At 27.7% G+C, this 22,712-nt stretch overlaps 1 protein-coding gene across 2 annotated transcripts in view; it reads right to left on the reverse strand.

The window, feature by feature from the left end:
- The window catches only part of LOC112691349 (longitudinals lacking protein-like), a 432,448-nt gene that overhangs the window by 27,678 nt on the left and 382,058 nt on the right, over positions 1-22,712 (reverse strand). The gene's annotated exons all lie outside the window — the stretch shown is intronic.

Here is a 22,712-nt window from a genome sequence, read left to right on the forward strand (position 1 = left end):
GATCGCTGCTCGCGCGCGCGCTGTCGCAACACGCCATAATGGATTCGTGGGACCAAACAGATGTTAGCCGCGCGGGAAAGTCCTCGATGTTGGCAACGGTTTCCGGACCGCGTTTCGATTTTCGTGCATACGATTGATAATATACAGCGCCGCGCATTGTTGATAATAATAGTAAAAACAATAATATTAATGTTGATAAATTCCGTTTGTCGCACGTTTAAGAGAAACGGCCTACTGCGACCTTTAGATTTTCATCATGATACAGTATGTTTATTGTCTGTGGACAGTCGATCGAAGACATTATCATTTCATTTACTATTCCGGTATATCTATCCAAGGTTTAAAGTAGCAAAACACGAGGGAATAATCCGTATCATTTTCAGCGTTCCATATAGTCCCATACGTATACGAGGAAATTAATTATAAATAGGTATATTATGAGGTATTATTAGTGAACAATTTCTTCCACAAACTAGTCATGTGCTGTAAACATTTATAAACTTGTAAATTACTTATTGTTCTAAGTAACAGATTGTAAATGTATTTTAATAAAATAAATAATAATTAGAATAACGTATATATTATTACCTACTGAATAATTTATTATTTATATTTAATATTAGTTTTGTTAGTAGAATACTGTTAGACACCAGGTGACATCAACTAAATTGCAAAGCCAATTTTTCAATTGTTTTATTGTGTATGATTTATAATCGCTGTGAGGGGACTGAGTTTTATTGCCTCTCCCCCCACTTTAGGTTAGGTTGTCTATATCTCTGAACAGAGGGCTTGTGGATTTTTTGCGTTTTGCTTTTATATGACAAACCCTGTCAAAACGTATTCATTGACAATTTTTATTATTACCTATGCTCATAGGCGATGATCGGGGGATGTTTAGGGGGGCTATGCTCTCCCCTAAAATTGTTGATCATTTTTCAAGGTAAACGCATTAATTTTATAATATATAATATATTGTAAAATATAAAATAAACGGTATAGGATACTTATTCCTCCGTCCAACGATTTTTATCAACCTACACCGAGCGATGTCACTATTGGATAACGGATTACCTATTATCGCAAAGACAAAAATAAAAATAGTCTATAGATAGATGATAAGGGGTACCTTTGCTACTCCGGAAATTTTTGTGGGGTAGCGAGGGTCTTTTTGCTGCCCCAAAAAAAGTTATAGATTTTAAAAATATATTCGAAGTTTATTATTCAAGTGTGTAGGAACATAGACTATATAGAAATCTATTATTGTGATTGTATCCAAAATAATTATATTTTGTGATAAGTCCATTACAGACGATAAGACGGTGTATAATACACTATACGTCATAGCAAGATTTATGAACAAGTGATTAGCCAGTTATAATATTAAACCTATAAAAAATTATTTTTTCACTTTCTAAAAATAAACTTTGCTACCCCGAAATTTGGACTTTAGTGACGCCAATATATAGATATACAAATGCTATAAATCTATAGCCGAAGTCGACGCTCACCACGGTTTAAACACACAAAATATAATGGAATATCCGAAGATAGGAATTACTCATATATTTAGTAGTTTTTTAGTTAGCAATTTAGAGTTATATATTGTAGCTCAGTGGTTCCCAATTGGTGGTCCGTGAGTTGATTTTAGGGGTTCCGTGGTTGGGTAGTACTGTAATGATATTATAATTCAATTTTAGTGCAATTATTAACTTTGCAATCGTTTAACATTTCTAGTATTTTTGGACTATAGTAACTCGATTATCGCAAAAAAGATGGATAATAAATTTTATATGAATAAATATCATCAACCTGACCCAAACAATACGTGGATAAGAAATCCATTTTCCTATGATATTGAAAAAATAAAAAATATTTTAAACAGTAAAAAACTAATCGATTTTTGATTAATTGTTCAAAATTATCAAAAGCAACTGGCCGAGAAAGATTTGATCTCCTTTTGCATAACATATAGATGTGAAAAACCTTTTTTACCTATTGTTACTGACGCTGATTTAAGAGTGGAAATATTAAGCCTGCAGCCGAATTTAGATGAAATTATGAACAAAAATGAAAGGTTTTACTTGTCTCATAAAGTTCGAAAATCAATGCAATAACTAATTTAAGTAACTCATAAATAAAATGTAAAAGGTAATTGCAATAAAGTTGTATGCAAAATCATGTGTTAAATCAAATAAATCTTATATAAAAATAGTTTTTTTTAGAAAATATGTGTGTATAATATTATGAAAAGGTTTGTCAAATTAAAATAAATCATACATTTTTTTTTTTCATTTTCATAATTAAACAAAATTGAAAAGTAAATATTTACAAAAAAAGTGGTCCCTAGATCAATTTAATTAATAGCTAGGGATCCGTGACTTCACACTAATTGGGAACCACTGTTGTAGGTAATATGGTAATTGGGGAGAGAGCAAAACTTATGCGACGCATTATGCAAAACAAGACTTAAGCCCTCAAAATTCAATCAATTCTTCACCTATGACTACGCTTCCTGCAGTCATTATATCATCATTATTATGCCGAATGAGTAGATCAGGAGCATACCCAGGAATTTTTTATAGGGGGGGGGGGCTAAATTTTTATTTTATTTGATAATGAGAAATTAAAATACATTATATACTATTATTATACTATTTACTATTAAATCGTTGAGTATGTAGATATTTCAATGGAAGGTCCGGACCCGACCCTCCTCCTTGGAGTAGATTAAGACTTATTTATTGACATTTATCGAACTAAAAAATTGATTTATATGCTTTGATATCATAAAGATGTAGATATAATTGGTGTGACACAATATTCTCATGATTAAAAATTATTTAATCAAAAATTTGTCAACAATTATATCATTACCTATAATATTAAATAATTATTTCTAACGCATCTAATTATTATTAATATTAGTATAATTGGTAGTAGGTATACAAGTATAAAATATAAAATATTTGTGAATGAATATAATTGTATACAGATTGATAATTACTGCAGTAACGCTGAACCCTATATCGAGGTCAGATTTTAACTTGACATATTTTAAAAATTTTAGAGGGGATTGATTCATAAGGTAAAAGGCAAAGTAAGAGAAAATAAATTACCAGCTACGTTAAAATTAATAACAAACTTACTTTTAATAATAACATTAAATAATTATGAAGATTTAGATGAAGTATCAATATTTTGATGGTTTTCTAACTCCTAAAACTGGAAAATACATTTCAATTTAGGAGTGCATCATGGTTTTCTACCCTTCTCATTTCAAACATTGAAATTACTGTAGTTTGATTTGTTCCTAGTATACGAGTATACTTAAGAATATTTTATCTTAATATATATGTACACTGAGCTGATGATTTAAAAAATTATAAATTTTATGGATGGTATGAAACACCAAAGGTTGTTTAGTAATTGTTTAATTTTTATTTTCTTTCAAATCATTAATAACATTTACAAACTTTTAATAACATTTACAAACTTTGTACAATCGATTTTCGACAGTAATATAATGATGAAATATATTTCCGTTTTCCGTTTAAAATGCGCTTTCAGGTTTTACCGTTAATGGCCGTCTTAGTTGGTTGGGAGTACAAAATATATGTAATTTAAATTTAAATTTTCTTTTAAAATTAAATATCTATACTCTTTAAATATAAACCAATAACCCCTCCTCCTCTAAATAGACTAAATTAAAAATTTTTTTTTAACAAACACTGTTTATAAAAATCTGTATTTTTAAACGTAATATTAATTAATAATACATATTTTAACTATATTATTAAATCTATATTTCTGTTTTTTTTGTTTTTGCCAATTCGTCCAGTATTTCGTCTGCGGTTATATTTACAACCCCACGATGAACAGCCATAGTGGCTAAGTACTCGTGTAGGTACTTATTAAATTTAGGTTTCGTGGCCCTACAGTCTCGTATGTTTCTTTTGTAACAAAGGAACATCTGATTCAGAAGTATCAACATTAACAACATCATCTAATTGTTTGACTTTTTTTGAAAAAAAACTTAATATTGAGCCAGTTTTTCTTGTAGCACTCATAATGAATTATGTTAATATTATTGTAGCTGAATGACAAACTATAACAATTATAACGTCTTTAACTTGGTGATTTAAACTTATTGAAATAAGTATTGTATAAATAAGTAATATAGTATTTATAATAATAAATATTGAAAAAAGGTCATGGGGGGGATATATCCTCTTCATCTCCTCTCGATCGACCATCTCTAGTCATCACAAATCTTAATTGTAATTTGACAACGGCAAGTTTTGAAAATGCTCTTTCATAAAAGCAACTTGTAATGAGAATGGTAAAAAAGAGTTTGTACAGATTTATAAAAATCTGGAAAAAATTATGAACGTCCACTAACTACTAACAAATCTAACCATTTTGAAATGTTTTTGTTCGGTGAATCGCGTATAGGTTGTTTCTGGTATATTTAAAAATAGGTAGTTTAATATCTGTATCAATATTATTATAATATATAATATATAATAATATAATAGATATATCTAAGTTTGTACATGTGCTCTCTAAAACAAGCGTTCACGTATAAGACATGTGCTTGCATACAATGGCGTAGCCAAGATTTTTAAATGGATTTTTAGAAATAAAGTTTTCTCTCTGAGTTTGCCTTTTACATACTCAAAGCATTTTTGTTTCAATATTAACACTTTTTTCCATGTTGACAACGTCATTAAATATTTGATAGTGACTCACCATAACCTTGCAAGATAACCCGTGATGTAATTGTGGGGGGCAAGGGGGAGGGGGCAAGTGTCCCCGTGACAATTTTTTGAGAGATAAGGGTATAATTTTGCCCCCCCCCCAGATAATCCAACAGTACAAATAGCACCTTTTATTAATAAACTCTTAAGGGTATTATTTAACAATATTAGTACCTAGTACCTGCTACCTACAATTTATGTTAATCTAAGCCACAAAATGAGTTAAAAGACTTATGTAAAATCAAAAAATTAGATAAAGTGTATAAAATACATACAATAAAAATATGTTATAACTGGTGAAGGGGAGGGGTGTCAGGGTTTTGGTAATAATAAATATATTACATTTCCCCTCTAGATTTTTTTCCAGTTACGCTACTGTATCAGGTACTGATGATAACCATTAAAGAGATAGTGATAATCATGGTAGAAACTAGAAGTATTAGCAATCTGTAATATCTACGCCAAAGACAAACACCTGTTATTCGTTAATCGTCAAAATTTAGTTAATACCAAAGGTTTAAAATACTTAAATAAATAAATAAAAATAGTAGTATACTAGTTTAGTACATAGATACACTATATATATAAACACGGCCCATGTGGGGAGCTAGAACTCCCTTAGCCTCCCCTTTGGCTACGCCACGGCTTGCGTACCCTTTGAGCACGCCTATGTCTTGTGTATAAGTAAGAAATAAATACATTACATTGAAATAAAGCTCTAGGCTTTTGATTGAGGTATTTTTGGTTCATCTTCAATCCATCACAGAAACCTTTAGGCCGCGCGCACATTGGATATGAATTTGTTTCGTACCAAAAAGGTACGAATACTGGTCGTACGAATTGGGTGCGCACATTGAACACGTTTTTGTCCGTAAAATAATCAGTCTTTCGGTGATATCGCATTCATGAAGTCCTGGAACGTAATCGATAATCTATTTCCGACGTACGAACAAATCGTACCCTGTCTGCGCGTTCACATAGTATTTGGTAGGTCGGGATCGTTACGTACAATTTCACATGAATCAAATTTGTACGAAAACACATCCAATTAAGCGCCTTATACTTTGTAGGCATTTGTTTATAATGAACCGATATAAATATTATACAACAACTACAAATAATATTGCAGATATATTTATATTTTGATGTACTTAAATTGGAATGAAATTTAAAATCCATATTAATTTGATTGGATTTGTTTATGAATTAAGATTAAATGTTGTCTTAATGAATTTTTGTATGAAAACTTTTTGTTACAAATATAATACTCAAATTTTGGATCTACACCACATTCGAAGTTAAAATTTCGCCACATTGACCATTTATGTTTGTATGATCTTCCGCAGTTATTAGGGCATACAAGTCTAGATTCCCTGGCTAAAAAGGAACAATAATCTTTATTTAAATAATTAAATAATTAAAAATTGAATTAAAATTACAAATTATTAAATGGTTAATATTCGTAAATTAATAAATGAATAGTGTTAATTAAAATTTAAAATAACAAATATTTTCTACATAAATTATTTTAATAAAAAACAGCATATAATGCATATTAGTAGGCACTATCACAATAAGTTCAAAAACAAAATTGTGACTAGTTGTATAGAAAGGACCAGTGGCGTAACCCGGATTTTTTTTTGGGGGATAAAAAATGGAACATTAAATTTTTTTTTGAATTTTGTGTGTTTTTATTATAATCAATAAACAATATACATACACTAAACATGTTCGGGGGGAGTTATAACCCCCTACCCCCCCTGGATACGCTACTGGGAAGGACCAATGATTAAAGCTTGAATTTTTTGGCATTTACTTCAGACTTTTAACTAGAGCCTCATAAATAATAAATGTTTCAAGAATAACCTAAAAATACGGAATTCGCTTTCAATCTTCAATATTCTATTATTAATATTTATTTTTCCAAGTAAGATAATTAATCATTCAAGTGCGCCAAAATTAATTTTTTATCGGTAAACTGCATCCCGATTATGATTTAGTTCGAAAAAAATGTATGTAAACTACAACTAGACTATAATTTAATCAATCATATCCATTTTGTGTTTACACTTGTGTTCAAAATCTAATTAGTTAAAAGAAAAAGCATGCATTTAAAATTAAATTATTTTTTAATTAATTAATTATATTATATACATACGTAATATATTTATATATTAATAATCATTAAAAATAATAATTATGATAAATATAATAATTGTTATAAAAATATTAACAATTTTTGCCAAATAACAGAAAATACAACATAATTCTTCTACATTATAAATAATAGTTAAACAGTTTATACTAAAAAAAAGATAAAATTTTTAACATTAAGAAGATAAATAAAAAATAATCGATTCATTTTTGGCGTTAGCCATACAAACCTTCATTGGTTTCAATATTTCTTCATATATACAATTTTATGTTTTTAAACTCTTCGTACAGTTTCTTAAATTAAATACAAAATATAGGTTCAATGGTTTATTAATTCATGTTTATCAAAAAACATTTTTTTGTTTATAAAATCTTTAACATTTTTTAATTTTACGCGGTAGTTAAGGCAAATTATAATTTTGATTTATTTTCACCTGAATTGTATTTATTTTATTTAGCAACTATTTGTAATAATATTCGTTATGCGTAATGATTGAGGGATAAATAATAATTAATATTATGTGGAACATAATGATGTAAGTATGGAATATATATATATATATATATATATATATATATATATAAGTAAATAGATTTAGGAATAAAATATAATGAGTACAGGACAACAATTGCCAATGAACTAATACTATGTATTACATTGTATCTTGGTTCATAAATCTTTAAAAACAAATGGGACATTATAATTTTGGTTCAAATTCAAATTTAAGATGCCATAATCTTATGATACTTTAAGATTTTTATGATCTTTTATGGTTGTTAAGGTGAATAAATCTAGGGTCTTTATCAGGGGTTTTCAACCTTTTTATGCAGCAGGACACGTATTATTTTTTAAAAAACTTGTAGACCGCATTTGTAGTAAAAACATGTATTTTAATCTGTACTTTTATCAAGGGCCAGGGAATAAAAAATAAGTTTAGAAATTTGTTCTTTTAGGGTACCTACTCTCGATATCAGTTCCTAGTTCTTCTATACGCCTTGCTACAGTTACTACTGATAATGATATAGAGTTTATATAGTATCATAAATCATTAGTATATTATTTATTTTATTTTACTTCATAACTAAATAAATAGCTTATATAAATAGTAAAGTATAGTATAAAATAGATAAATAGGTAGAAAAAGAGTATAAATAATATCCAGTACAGTTGCGTAGCCAGATGATGGGCTGAAGAAGTTGCAGTCCCCCCCCTCAGAAATATTAAGAAAATTATATTAATGGTTCATGAAAATTGCTAAAAAAGTAAAAATATTTAAAAATTTTAATGTTAACACTTTACAGCTATTTATCTGTGGTAGTAGGTATTTACTGCATATAATATTGTGCATAGGTCGCGAATTCAACTTCAGAATCAAGACTTGTCGGACTTGCATTATTGTCTATTCATAAAGACATTGAAACTTCAGATGATTGAATATTTGACACATTTATTAACAGCGGAAAGGCTTAATATTGTTGTATTATAAGGTTAATATTGTCACTTCAATTTTTTGTCATTTAATAATAAAATTAATTAATAATATTAAAAAGTAATTAAATAGGTATTGATAATTATTTTTATTCATCATATTATATTCATATTTATTAAGTAGGGTTTTGTTTTATTTTATAAAATGTTGGTCTATTATATTATGTGTTATTAAAAAAAAAATTCATTGCTATTTTTATTATTATTTTTTTTTCAGTAAGTAAAATGTATACCTAAAATAATTTATTTCATATTAGTATAAAATACAATATCAAAAGTATAATTAAATCAATATCTATTAAGGATTATACGAACCAAAATCTTAAATAGAACTTTGGCATCCACATGTTCAACTATGGAAAAACCTATCTACACCACTGTTGAGTAAAAATTGATTAACCCCCTCCCAAAAAAAAAAATTCTGGCTATGCCACTGATCTAGTATAATACTTTTTACAATGATAAAATCATTTTGTGTACACATATTACATGATTTTTCAAATGGTCTTTTCTTCCAAATGTTTTATTGCAAATATTACACTGAAATCGTTTATAACCGCATTCATGTTTCAAATGATGCATTAATCTTGATTTTTTTGAATATTTTCGTTGACAATTAGGACAGGTAAACTTATAAAATGTATACTTGAATAGCTTTTCAGATTGAGGGTTGAATTCAGCCAAATTTTGATAACCTAAGTATTAAAAATTTCATTACAAATAAATAATAACAAAATTACATATAATTCTATTATATATAATATCTAGTACTGATTATAATGTAAAAGTTGTGGAAATATGCATAAATACTTAAATAACGAAGACATTTACAAATTTAATTGGTAAGTATTATATTTGGTAAAGCGTTTCTAAAATAATTTATTATAAAATAGATCTATAATCAGTGCTATAACTCAAAACATTATAAAGGTGCAGAAGTAGTCAAAACATTGTATATAACATTTATAAATAAAAAAAATAAATAAGTATCTACAATTAGTTATATTTAATAAGTTATATTTAATTATATTAAATATAACTAATTGTAGATATTTATTTGTTTTCAATTAAATTTAATTAACTTGAGTTTTTGATGTTAGACAATAAAATATATTATATGAGGTTGTATATTGCGTATGATATAATGTAAAACATGTAAGATAATTCAAATAATGCAAATTTGTTTAATAGTTTATCATAATTCCTAATGCATAGCATTATTTGTCTATTTTGTATGCAACTTGTAAACAGCTATTTTAGTTTAGAAATATTGTATAAGTTGAAGATACATATTTATTATTATATATACATATTAGAAGAAAAATAAATAAATAACAAAAAAAACTTTCTAGCACTTCAAGTAAAAATTAAAAATGCAACTATTCTATTATTAGCAGATAGTTATCTATATTACTAAGTAAAGTAAACTAACAAGAAAATCTCACTTTAACATACCATTCAATTTTATTTAATTGCTTTTTTTTTTATTGTTTATAAAATATACCATATATTTTGGAAATTTAAAATAGTGCAAGACATAAAACATTGTACATTTTTTTATATTAAAATATGAATATTTATAGATAAATAGTAATACCTATATGATTTAGTGCAAGACTAGTAATTATAATATAATACTACAATATTACTTTTACTTACATCTAAAATTTTAATTTCATTAAAAATGTATATTAAATACAATTTATAAAAACCAGAAATTAATAAATTGCCAAATGACCATGAATGGTATTAAGATAAGCTTTGAAATTGCCCTTTTGAAAAAAAAAATTTATCAGCTAATGTGATTTGTTTCAAATTCCCACATTCATAATAGACATGGTTATAGTGACTCCCTTGATAATTAAATATATTTGCTATCAAATTTGGTTTGGACATACAAATATGTTTTTTTTTAATTCTATTTTACTGTTTACAAATAATTAATAAGTGTTAGTATTGAAATTAGTTTTCAAGTAATTAAAAATATAAATGCAAAGGAAATACAAAATAGATATGAAAAAATAAATAGTTTAATAAATGTTTAATATTTAATATCATGTAGTATTGAATATTGAAATATTTCTAATACGTAATCACAAATTATAATAAAAACACACATAAATATTAAAAAATACATTAAGTTATGACAGACAAAAAAAAATGGTATCATTTCTTTATTAATAACCTGAGATACAAGGCTATGCTCAAAAGTCAAAAGTTCATTATTATAAATATACCTATTCAGGATCAATAAATAAATACATATATATATATATATATATATAATGATTATATTTTCATATAATAAAAATTAATAATTATTGATTTTACATAAAAAGTAAATATCAAAGAGTTGGAATCTAATTGTATAGGAATCAATATCTTCATATTACATAAATATTTTTTTTTTAATAATTAAGTATCACAAATATTTGTTGAATATATTAAAATACAAAGTTATGGTAAATTTATAAACTAAAACTTCCTTATAATAGTATTCAATAAGAAGAAAGAAAGCAAAATAAAGGAATCCATGATTGCAGAAATGTTAAGAGTCACATATTTTATGAAATTGAGAAATTATTAATAACTTAATTCTTAACACGAAATAATTTTATTTTAGAAAATTATTGGATTACATTTATAATAATTCACAAAAATTGAACATGGTAAAATGCATATTTTATATATACATATGTAATTTATTTGTCATTGAATAAATGATACATTATTCTATTTTAAATTTGTCTTTATGTTAGTTTATACATGTAGTAAGTATGTATTTAATATAATTGTTATAATAACAAAAATATAAAATCATTTTTCATTTTTAATTTTATTTATTTGATTACAAATACTCAAAAAAAAAAATTAATTTCATTCAATATAATTATGTATTATGGCTAAATGATTTAACAATGTAACTTTTTGTGAAAATGCCTTTGGGCATATACTACAATTGAATTTTTTTTGCCCTCCGCATTCAAGTCTTACATGTTTATTTAAGCTTGTTTTGAATTTATATGTACGTTGGCACATTTTATTTGGGCAAATATACACATTTTGATTTTCTAAAAAAAAAAAAAACATGATCAGTACTTGTAAGCATGATATTACTATTAAGTTGAACATAGTAAGGGGATATTATTTTTTAGACAAAAAGTATATTTAAAAATAGCAACTGTATTTGCAGATGCTGCTATACATTAATATTATTAAATTTCATTATATACTTATATTGAACACATAAGTAAAATTAAGTGGAGAATAACATTCAATTTAAATCAATATTTTTTTTATTGTGAAACAACAAATTATGCAACATAAATATTTACTGAAAAAACAATCATAATTACAAATAATAAATAAGTAAACAATTATTCAAATTAAAATATATGATATACCTGATTATAAATATTATATCTTTAGTATTTAAAATATGATTTTTTGAAAACAATATAAATATAAGTTAAATTATAAATTAATTAGCTAAACAATAATTGAGTACAAGAAAAACTAAAATAATAATTATAATAATAATTAAGAAGTAGATTAGAAAATATATGTACACAATCAGGGGCGAACTGGCCAGGGAGCTAAAGGGACGATCACCTCCTGGGCCCTCGATATTGTCATATTAATTACCAAATTAATAAAAAATGTAATATTAATTATAATGGTAAAACACCAATCATTACCTATCTATTAGAATATACGAATTTGGTTGAATTGAGAAAATAACTAAAAATATTTATTATCTTGTAACGAGGGAATGTAATTTTAGTAGCCATGGACAAAGGAGCGTTGAGCATCGTATTTTTGCTGTTTCCGAATTTATTTGAAATGGTGAGTCAATTGTGTCCAAGTGATGTGCTTTCCGTCGTCGGTTTGAACTTGGTTTGCGTGACATTCTTCCAGCCTGTAACACAATTTTGCGGTTGGTGAACAATTTTCGTACTCATTGTAGTGTGTCAGTCCTACACCATCAGTAGTTACGACTGAAAACATTGAACGCGTAAGGGTGTCCGTTTAGCAGAGTCCACGTCGGTCCATCAGACGCCGTTCTCAATCGCTAGGCATTTCTCGCATAAGTTTAATGAACATTTTGAATAAACAATTGAAATTCCATCCTTACAAAATAGTGATTGGTCAAAAATTTCAACCGACTGACTATACTCAGCGTGAATAGTTTAGTAGGAGCATGTTGTAAATTTTGGAAGATTCATATGCAATGGTGATGTTGACAGATGAAACCCACTTTTATTTGGACGGTTTCGTTAACAAACAAAACTGTCGGTATTGGGCTGCGGAAAACCCGCGAGAATTACACCAACGGCCTCTACACAGCCAAAAAGTGACGATGTGGTATGGAATTTCCCAATTCGGAATAATTGGGCACTATTATTTCGAAAACGAAAGAGAAGAAGCAGTGATTATCAACTCTGAGCGTTACCTCGGTATGCTTCAAGAATTTCTCATCCCTCATCTCGAAGAAAATGAAGTTGATATGGAAAAAATTTGGTTTCAACAAGACGGAGCCACAGCTCACACCGCGAGAGTTTCCATTGCTTTTTTGCAGCAAACAATATTCCCCGGGTGCGTTATTTCCCGATATGGTGACGTTTTCTGGCCTCCGCGCTCCCCAGGTATCAGTCCTTCTAACTTTTTCCTTTAGGGTTACGTAAATTCTAAAGTTTATGTGGATGTACCAAGAAACATTCAGGAGTTGAAGGAGCAATTAAACGTGAAATTGTTGAAATTTTAGAGGACATGGTGCAGAAAGTTATAGACAACTTCAGAGACCGTCTTGAGCAATGCATTGCCGAAGAGGGTCGCCACTAAATGAAATAATTGTTCACACTTAATAATTTTTCATTTTTTTTCATTGTGTAAATAAAAATTATCATGTTCCTCTACACATTCTTTTTACTTTCAACCTCATATGATTAAATTTAACAATTTGACAGTTTTGAAATGTGTCCGCCTTTTCTTAACCACTCTGTATTACGTGAGAGTAGTTTGTTTGATGTACTATCAGATGTGTTGCTGTCGTTGCTTATACGCTCTTTCCATCTACACGGACATTGCAGAATTTGTTCCAGAAAGTTTCTCACATTAGTCGCGTAATCTTGAATAGTTTCGTCAGATTTTTATCTCGTCAAGTTTAGTTCCAACTGAAAGTATACTTATATTCTTTGAGCGCTGAATGCATTTTCGAGTAATTTTTGGAGACCCGTTATGATTCGATTTTGAGTAGGAAATGCTTTGTCATCCCGAACGAACAAAATTTCAAAATAACTGAGTTTAATTTAATATAAATAGACTGTATAGAATTAGAATAAATATAAAATTAATTTATAGTTAATAAGAGATTTGTCACACGACTGATGTAGTTAGTGAACAATGCCAACGTCATAAAAACTAGAGGGTTATAAATAATAATACAAATATTGACAGTAACATAAATTTGAATCTTGTTTAACATTGAAAATCTGAAACAGTAGTATGATATTCAACATTTAGCAAAGTAGTAGGTACTTAATGAAAATACTATCAAATTTCTTGAAATAATTCTTTTGATGATAATTACATTATTTTTTTATTAAATTAAAATATTATAAAATACATTCATTCAGTATACATTTTTTTAAAAGTTAATATGATAAAAAAAATAGACTTGAGAAATTGAGCTTCATATTGTCATTATTACTATTGAATTCTTGAATTCTTGTTGTGTATCATCCTAAAAAAAAAAAATATGAATTTATAAAATTTTAATTTTAATTTATATAATTTTAAAATAATTTATTAAATTTGTCACTTCATAAGTTTTTTTACTCTAAGGAACTGCCTAGTTAGTAATATTTCACTGCAAATGTCAATTATTATAACTTTATGACATTTTCAACACTAGAAATTATGTTACTAAATTAATTTCTGATATATATACCATACACACACACACACACACACACATACACATAAAGTAAAGTTTGTAAGTTTATGAGTGTGTAAGGAGTAATTTCTGGATATATTGAATCTAATTTAAAAATATTTTCACCTGTAGAAATCTACATTATTCCTGAGTGACTTTAACGTCTACTAAAGTTAGATATTTGTGATATTTACTAGACATTTATATTATTACCTAATTTACATCATTGACATTGACAATAACATACACACACACACACATATATATATATACATAGAAATAATAAGTTATTCAATTAAATTACTTATTATGTAACTTTGTTAATAATCATTCAACTTGTATACGTCTATATTAGATTTATTGGTAAAAAATATATTAATATTTACATTTTATATTATTTTTACCAGCTTTATCTAATAAGATATTTGTGAATGTTAGCTGCGTGTCCTTGCAGAGCTGTTTTTTGTTTAAAAGTCTTTTTGCAACACGGACAAAAAAATCGTCGGGCAACTCCACATTCATATCTCACATGTCTGTTTAAATTATAGACATATTTATAACTTTTGCCACATTTGTTGGGACAGAAGTAACCAGTTTTCATAGTTTGATGGTACTCTGTAATAAGAGTTTTAATTAATTCATAAATTATTTACAACATTTCTAATTTATTACATTATAATAGTGCATTGGAGAAGAAATAACGAAAAGCCATATTTACCCATTTATTTACAAAATAATAATAAAAAGTTATAAAAAATTAATTTCAATTACAGGTTAGGTTATGAATTGTCCATATAAATTAAAATGCTTATAATAAATAGAAAAAAAATTAATATTGATTTTAATATTTATTATTATTAATATTGAATAAACTTAAATAAACTCAATTAAGTAAATATAATATTTCAAATTATATTGAACTATTATATTATATGGCAGATAATTAAATGTAAATATACACACAATTAATTGTACTAGGATTATTATCTTAGTGAGCTAATACAGTTTTAAAGGATCCATACAGAAATGTTATTATCAAAAGCCTTAGATAAATGTAAACATAATAATAAAATAATAACAGTTAAGAATTTACAATGGAATATTTTAAATGTTTTACAACTTTTATATAAATTTTATTTTTATTTTTTACAAATACCTATTGAAAATAATTATCTACGTTTACTCATATACATTTTAATCATCATTAAAAAAAAAGACAATCAAGTTATAATTTCATGTATTAATGCTAAATGTGTTTTTAGACTTGTGTTCTGCGAAAATTTTCTGCCACACACGTTGCAAAGGAATGTTCGTTTACCACCACATTCATATAACCAATGTCTTCTTAGAGAGTTTTGATTCTTATAAGATTTACCACAGTTATTTGGACACGTCAATTTAATAAATATTTGGCCAGTATGAGAATCTGTAAACAATAATTTAATGATTATTAATTTTTTTTACAAACAGTTTTAGTTTAAACCAAGGATGGGTGACTAAAAATTGTAGGAAAGCCATACATTAATATTATTAAATTTTATAATGTACCTATATTGAACACATAGGTAGAAATAAGTGGAGAATAACATGAAGATAGTTGATATAACATACATTTAAATGAAAATTAGACATCAAAAATATTCAATTTAAATTAATACCTATTTTTTTTTATTGTGAAATAATAAATTATGCAATATTAATTGTTAATGTCAAAGAAATCATAGATACAAATAATAAATAAGTATACAATTATTCTAATCAAAATATATGATATACCTGATTATAACTCTTTAGTATTAAAACATGTTTTTTTGAAAACAGTAATGTAAATATAAACTATAAATTAATTAGCTAAACAATAATTGAGTTTAACAAAAACTAAAATAATAATAATAACAGTTAAAAAGTTGATTAAAAAATATATGTACCCAAACAGAGTGCCAAAGGGGCGATTGCCTCCTGGGTCCTCGATATTGACATATTAACTAAAAATGTAGTATTAAATTATAATGATAAAACACCAATCATTTACCATTAGAATATCCGAATTTGGATGAATTGAGTACTGTTAACTAAAAATATTTATTAATTAAAATGTAATAATAATAGGTGCAGAAATTATATTTCTAAATTATTTAATTTCTGATATATATGATTATATCATTATTATATGATATCTGATCTATAATTATCTTAATACCAAATTATATCGAGCTTTTGTTGTGAGCCGCTCGGTTATGTCCGTAGGTTCGGATATTGCGACCAGTTTGGTTAATTCCGCCGATCACAAGTCGCCCTTTAATTCGCAATTGATTGCAATTATTTCCGTCACGTTAGGCATGGGAAAAGCATTGCCTACCGTGGTACTGTTAAGCTTTCGGAAATCCATTACTACTGTGTATTTTTTGTTTCCCAATGCATCTTCCTTCTTCGGCACCACCAATAGTTGTGTATTCCACGGGCTGTTGCTTTGCGTTATTATGCCATCTCGTTTCATCTCTTCCACTTGTTTAGCTATTTTTCCTTATTGGGAATATGGTAGCTTATAAGTAGGGCTCGGATTTTAAAGCAAATGCTTCTTTTTATATATTTAAGATAGAAATCTAATTTTTATACATAAATTCGTTTCACGTTAATCTGATTCGAATAAACAAATTTATTTTTGCTTTTTTTTGCTTTTTTTAGTATAAATGCTTTTTTTGCTTTTTATTGCTTTTTTCAGTTATTCAAGCTGTGGAATTTTTATTTGTTTGTTATGCTATGAAAATAAAAGAAAAGTGTTTATTTACTTAATAAGAAATGTGAAAACCCGCAATAATGACCGTGACCGTACCATTAGTGCGAAACGTCATTAAATGTATAGATTATCGATCTACAGATAGCTTATGGGTCGATAACTTATCGACTATTGCATATAGTTTGTAGAACCTACGCTCAATACTAGTATAACATCGATATAGACGTGTTTAAAATTTAAGTTTTATAGTGCTTTATAGTGTTGTAATTTATTAAAATGCCAAAAGTCAAAACGAATGCATTTTTAAAACAATTAGTGTTAGAATTTGGTGAAGAAATTTTTCAACCAGATGGATCGATTTTATATTGCAAACTTTGTGAAACAAAAGTGTCACATGAAAAAAAATATAATATACAACAGCATGTACGGAGAGAAAAACATGTTCAAGCTGTTAAAAGACACGAAAATGAAAAGTCTGCATTACTTCAACCATTTTTACAACAGTTTAGTAGTCAATCAGATTTTAATGCCGATTTATGTTCAACATTGGTAGCTGCAAATATTCCAATGAATAAACTAAATAATAAACATTTTTGTGAATTTTTAACAAAATATTGCAAAAAAACTATTCCTGACGAGTCGACATTACGTAAAGGATATTTTAATTCATGCTATGAAAATACATTGGCGAAAATTCGTGATACAATAACAGACCAAAAAATATAGGTGTCTATTAATGAGACTACGGACTCTGTACGTCGTAATGTTGCAAATGTAATAGTGGGCACATTACAACCACAAAATCCAAGTAATATGTACGTTATTCACACAGAATACTTGGAGAAAGTGAATCATAGTACAATATTCCAACTATTCGATAAAGCTATGCATATTTTGTGGGAAAATGGTGTAAAACATAACGATGTTTTGCTATTTTTCTCAGATGCGGCGCCTTATATGAAAAAAGCTGGTGATTGTATAAAAGCGCTTTACCCAAAACTCGTACATGTGACTTGCTTGGCACATGCATTACACAATGTTTGCGAAGAAGTACGTGCACACTACCAAGATGTAGATCAGTTGATTGGAGGAATGAAAAAAACGTTTTTAAAATGTCCCAAACGTACAGCAATCTTTAATGAGAAATGCCCTGAATTGCCAAATCCACCAAGACCAATAACGACCAGATGGGGTACATGGATAAAAGCTGTCCAGTATTATTGCAAATATTTTAATGAAATAAAAAGTGTAATTGAAGACTTCGAAGAAGAATCTCAATGTGTTAAGGTAGTGAAACAACTAACCTTATAAGTTATAAGGTTTTTGATATGTTGGTTGTGTTACATCAGGAGTTTTTATCTCATGATATATTACATCGGTACATGCAATCTTCCAAATGTAATATGTCAGCATATTCAAAGCATAGTACTTGAATTGTGGCCCGTTCTTTATTTGTCATATGCTCTGTTCGTAATGCGATTTTTATACTTTCGAATCTATTTGAAGAATTTGAAATTATTTGTGTTGATTGACCAATAGTTTTTATGGAAAATTCATTGATAAATTTATATATAAGCTTATTCATACTTTGTATATATATATATATATATATATATATATATAAATCCTGGTATTTCCAATTCGTATGGATTGTCTGATGTGTTGATTATACTTATTAACAACTGTTGATTTATAACTTGATTTAGTACATTGCCGCAAGAAATATTATCGGTGATCGGTTGCGCATGAATCAAAATATCCTTGAGTTCCATTTCCTGGTTATTTACATAGACAGGGACGATGGTTTCACAAAGTTATCATTTTCCGACGTCAATAATCGCCTGGTTTCCCGTAAGAAAGGGTTCGTTCAGAATGCCATCTTCGATTATAGGAAATTCTGCGTACACCACAAAAATTCTGCTCTAAAGTTATTGTTTCTAATCAATATATCCAACGTAGTCGAACCGATAGTGTTGAACAGTTATACTTCCTTCCATTGGCAATGCTGTGTAATTTATGTTTTCTATTAGTGTCAATTAGAACATCATCTTGTAGTATCTAGGACAAAATATCCTGTACTAAAATATCCAAGTCAAAACATCCAAGGTTAAATATCCAGGGATAAAATAATCAATGTATAAGACAAAATATTCAAATAAAAAAATAATAAAAATCTGTGTATCTGTACATAATTTTTTTATTTATTTTTTATTTAGATACATTGTTCATTTTTAAATCAAAATTAACATTATTTAATATTTTATAATACAGTAATAAAATAATAATAGTAAAAATAAAACTATGTTATGTTGTATGATATAATATCTGTATAATAACGGGACTTAAGTTGTCAGTGTTACATCGCTATTACGCATATTATATCTGTAATCTATACCGTAGCAGATATTATAAATTAGTTTAAGCTAACAAGCCAATTTCATCTACTATTACCTGCTGTCATCGGTGTAGAATCAAAGTATTGATTTTAATTATTGATGTTTACCGGTAATAGAATTATTTTGTGCAGTTTGTCAGTGTGTGATTTTTATAATATTTAGTTTGTTATAATACTTTATAATTATTTACATATTTATAGTTAATATTTTGTTTAATTTATTTTCTATGATGGCATTAATTAGTTCAAATAAAGGGGGATTGAAGGCATGTTTAAATGGCTATATGTACGTAATAAAATACAAAGGAAAAGAAATGATATCATGGCAATGCGTGAAATCAAATAGCTTAAAACGTCCAGCTATTTGTCAAATCCAGTGGTGCACGTAGGGGGGGGGGGGTTAAGGGGCTGTAACGTAAAATTGCTACTTTGTATTCGCCATCGGCATGGAATGTTATGGAAACAACTTTGCGCGATGATAACCGAACAAATAATCAATGTGAAGGATAATGTGAATGTAAGCTATTTTGTCTTGAATATATTAATGGTAAAAAAGAATTAGATATTTTTTTAAGTGCAATAGCAAATATAATACGATAATTTATTACATACCTCTTCTTAAACAGATTTTTTATAAATTAATTTTGTCATATATAATCATTAATCATAAATAATTAACTGACTATATTTATTTAAATATTATTTAAAACTAATACATGATATAGTGTAACGCACTACATAAAACTAAAGATGTAATTATTATATAACACAACATTTTATTTTATAACTGTATTATTAATAAGTATAAGTATTGTTAATGTTAATGTTATTAAAATGTGATCTAAAAATGAACAATAACGTATTTAAATAAAAATAATTATACAGGTATTAATAATTCAAATTTTTATAATTTTTTTTATTTGGATATTTTGTCCTATATATTGGTTATTTTATCCATTGGATATTTTAACTTTGAATATTTTATTACAGGATATTTTGTCTCAATATCCATCTTGTAGTGTGTTGATTTTAATTATATTGACATCTGATCCGGTATCCACTAACATATTTACTTCATCTGTGGTCCTTTGTGAAGATGAACATATAATATGCTTATTTTTAAATTTTATGATTTGGAGAATTAGTTTGTTTGAGTTGGGCTTATTATTTTCACGTCCTTGACTGAACGAATGCCCTCTCTATTCAGTCTCGAGTCGTTTTCCGACGTCGAAGATTGATTGCCGGCCTGCCGTTTATCAGCCCTATTTTTCTTGAAGCATTCATCTATGTTGTATCCTTTGTTTTTACAGAATGAGTAGGATATCTTGCGTACAGATGCACTTGGTGCCGCTGGTTGTAAATCATTTTTCTGACCTGTGTTCCTTGAAAACGAGTTTGTCCTTGTAAATCTGCACTGTGCAATATTATGATTGGTCCTGTGAAATAATGAACAATGTTAAGACACCATATTTTTTCCTTGTTTATCTTTTAGTAAACGTTGAGTGTCTAGATTTGATCTTAATAGCTTTTCTTCTTCCAATCTATCGTTTATGGTTTCTTCTAGCGAAGCGTGATGTCGCGCTTTGATAGTTTTCCTTAAATTTTGTTCTAAGCCTTTGACGAATGTGGTCAGGGTTGTGTCTTTAATATAGTCTCGAATTGCGGTTGCAGCTTCTGTAATTTTTCCGCTAACATTAATATTAAATAGCTCGCAAAGAAGGTTCTCTATCCGTGTTGCGTAATCTTGAACTGATTCATCCAGTTTTTGCCGTACAGAGTTCAATTCAAGTTTTAAATACCGGGGGGTTCTCTATGCGCGAAACGTACTTGCAAGTAGTGTTTTAAGACTTACCCAATCTGTTATACTTCTATTTTGCGTTACAGCAAAAACCTTACTACTCAATTTTGTTCGAATTGCTTGAACTAATACAGTTTTTAACGAGGACTCTACGTTTCCTATTGCAAAATCGCAAGCATTTAAAAATCGATATATGCCTCCCCCTTTTTTATTTTCGAAATTAGGTATATGTTTAATTAACGTTTCTAGTGATAATGATGGTTGGGCTAGATTTAAATTTCTCAAATCGATTAGATTTTTATCGTCGTCAGAATTTATTTTATTTTCTCTCGTAAATACGTTCGTTACAGGCCTATTTATAAATGGGTTATTATCAGCAGAATTGTTTTCGCTAAATTCGGTGAAGTCTCTTACAGGGTTTGATATAACCTACCAAAGCTACAATTATATTAATGCTAACGGTACAAGCTCAATTACTTATACAATATACTAAGACTAAGTAAAATAAATTGTAAATATTCAATTATGTATAGTAGAACTTAACTGAATATTTATAATATTTACAGATATCTCGTCGTAATATTGTATGTATAGTAGAACTTACAATATTACGACGAGATATTTGACGAATATATGCATAGTGAGCGGTTGATTGCCTGTTGATTACCTGGTCCCTTGGAACTAGTGGAACGTTGGTTTTGGATGTCTTCGTCCTTAATGGTCCGATGCCGCTTTCACGAAGTCTTCAAGTTTCTTCGGTGACGTTCTAGCTCCGAATCTGCTGGCGCGGAGACCACATACAATACGCAGTGGGTATCTTCCTCTTTTTTTTTTTTTTTTAATTATTATTAACACTGTCAATATACGTATATTATTCTTTACGTATTACTGTGTTTAACAGTATACTTTATATTGTACTGTATTATTGGTGTATTGCTGACGCCAGTGTTACAACGATAGTAGGTCACTGTGTAATTTTTTTTTCCTTTTTTAGTTTCTCTATCAATGATAAGCTAATTCAGTGCGAGACAGTAACTCTTCAATATTATCGAGCGCCTCCGTGTTTGCGTTCGACAAAAAAGACAAATTCCTGTCCGCGTTTTTTTCTTTCATATCTATGTGTGATGTTGCGACTGGTTTGGTGAATTCCGTCGATCACGTTTTAAGTTCGCACTTTTAGAAGTCGACGAGGAAGTTATTGATTCACACAATTACTATATGAACTAATAAACTATTTTTATCGAGTCGTTATTTAAAATATTAATACGCTTACAATAAATGAATACACTGTTGCTTAGCTGTTACACGACTGACATCTCGATAACGGGTGTTGTATGTATAAAATGGACAAAATGCATAGTCAACATTTATCCCCACATAAATACTAAGGATACTAATAGTAATAATAATAATAATAATAATAATAATAATAATAATAATAATAATA

This window comes from Sipha flava, unplaced genomic scaffold (assembly GCF_003268045.1).
Source record: "Sipha flava isolate LNK unplaced genomic scaffold, YSA_version1 607_pilon_pilon, whole genome shotgun sequence".
NCBI lineage: Eukaryota > Metazoa > Arthropoda > Insecta > Hemiptera > Aphididae > Sipha > Sipha flava.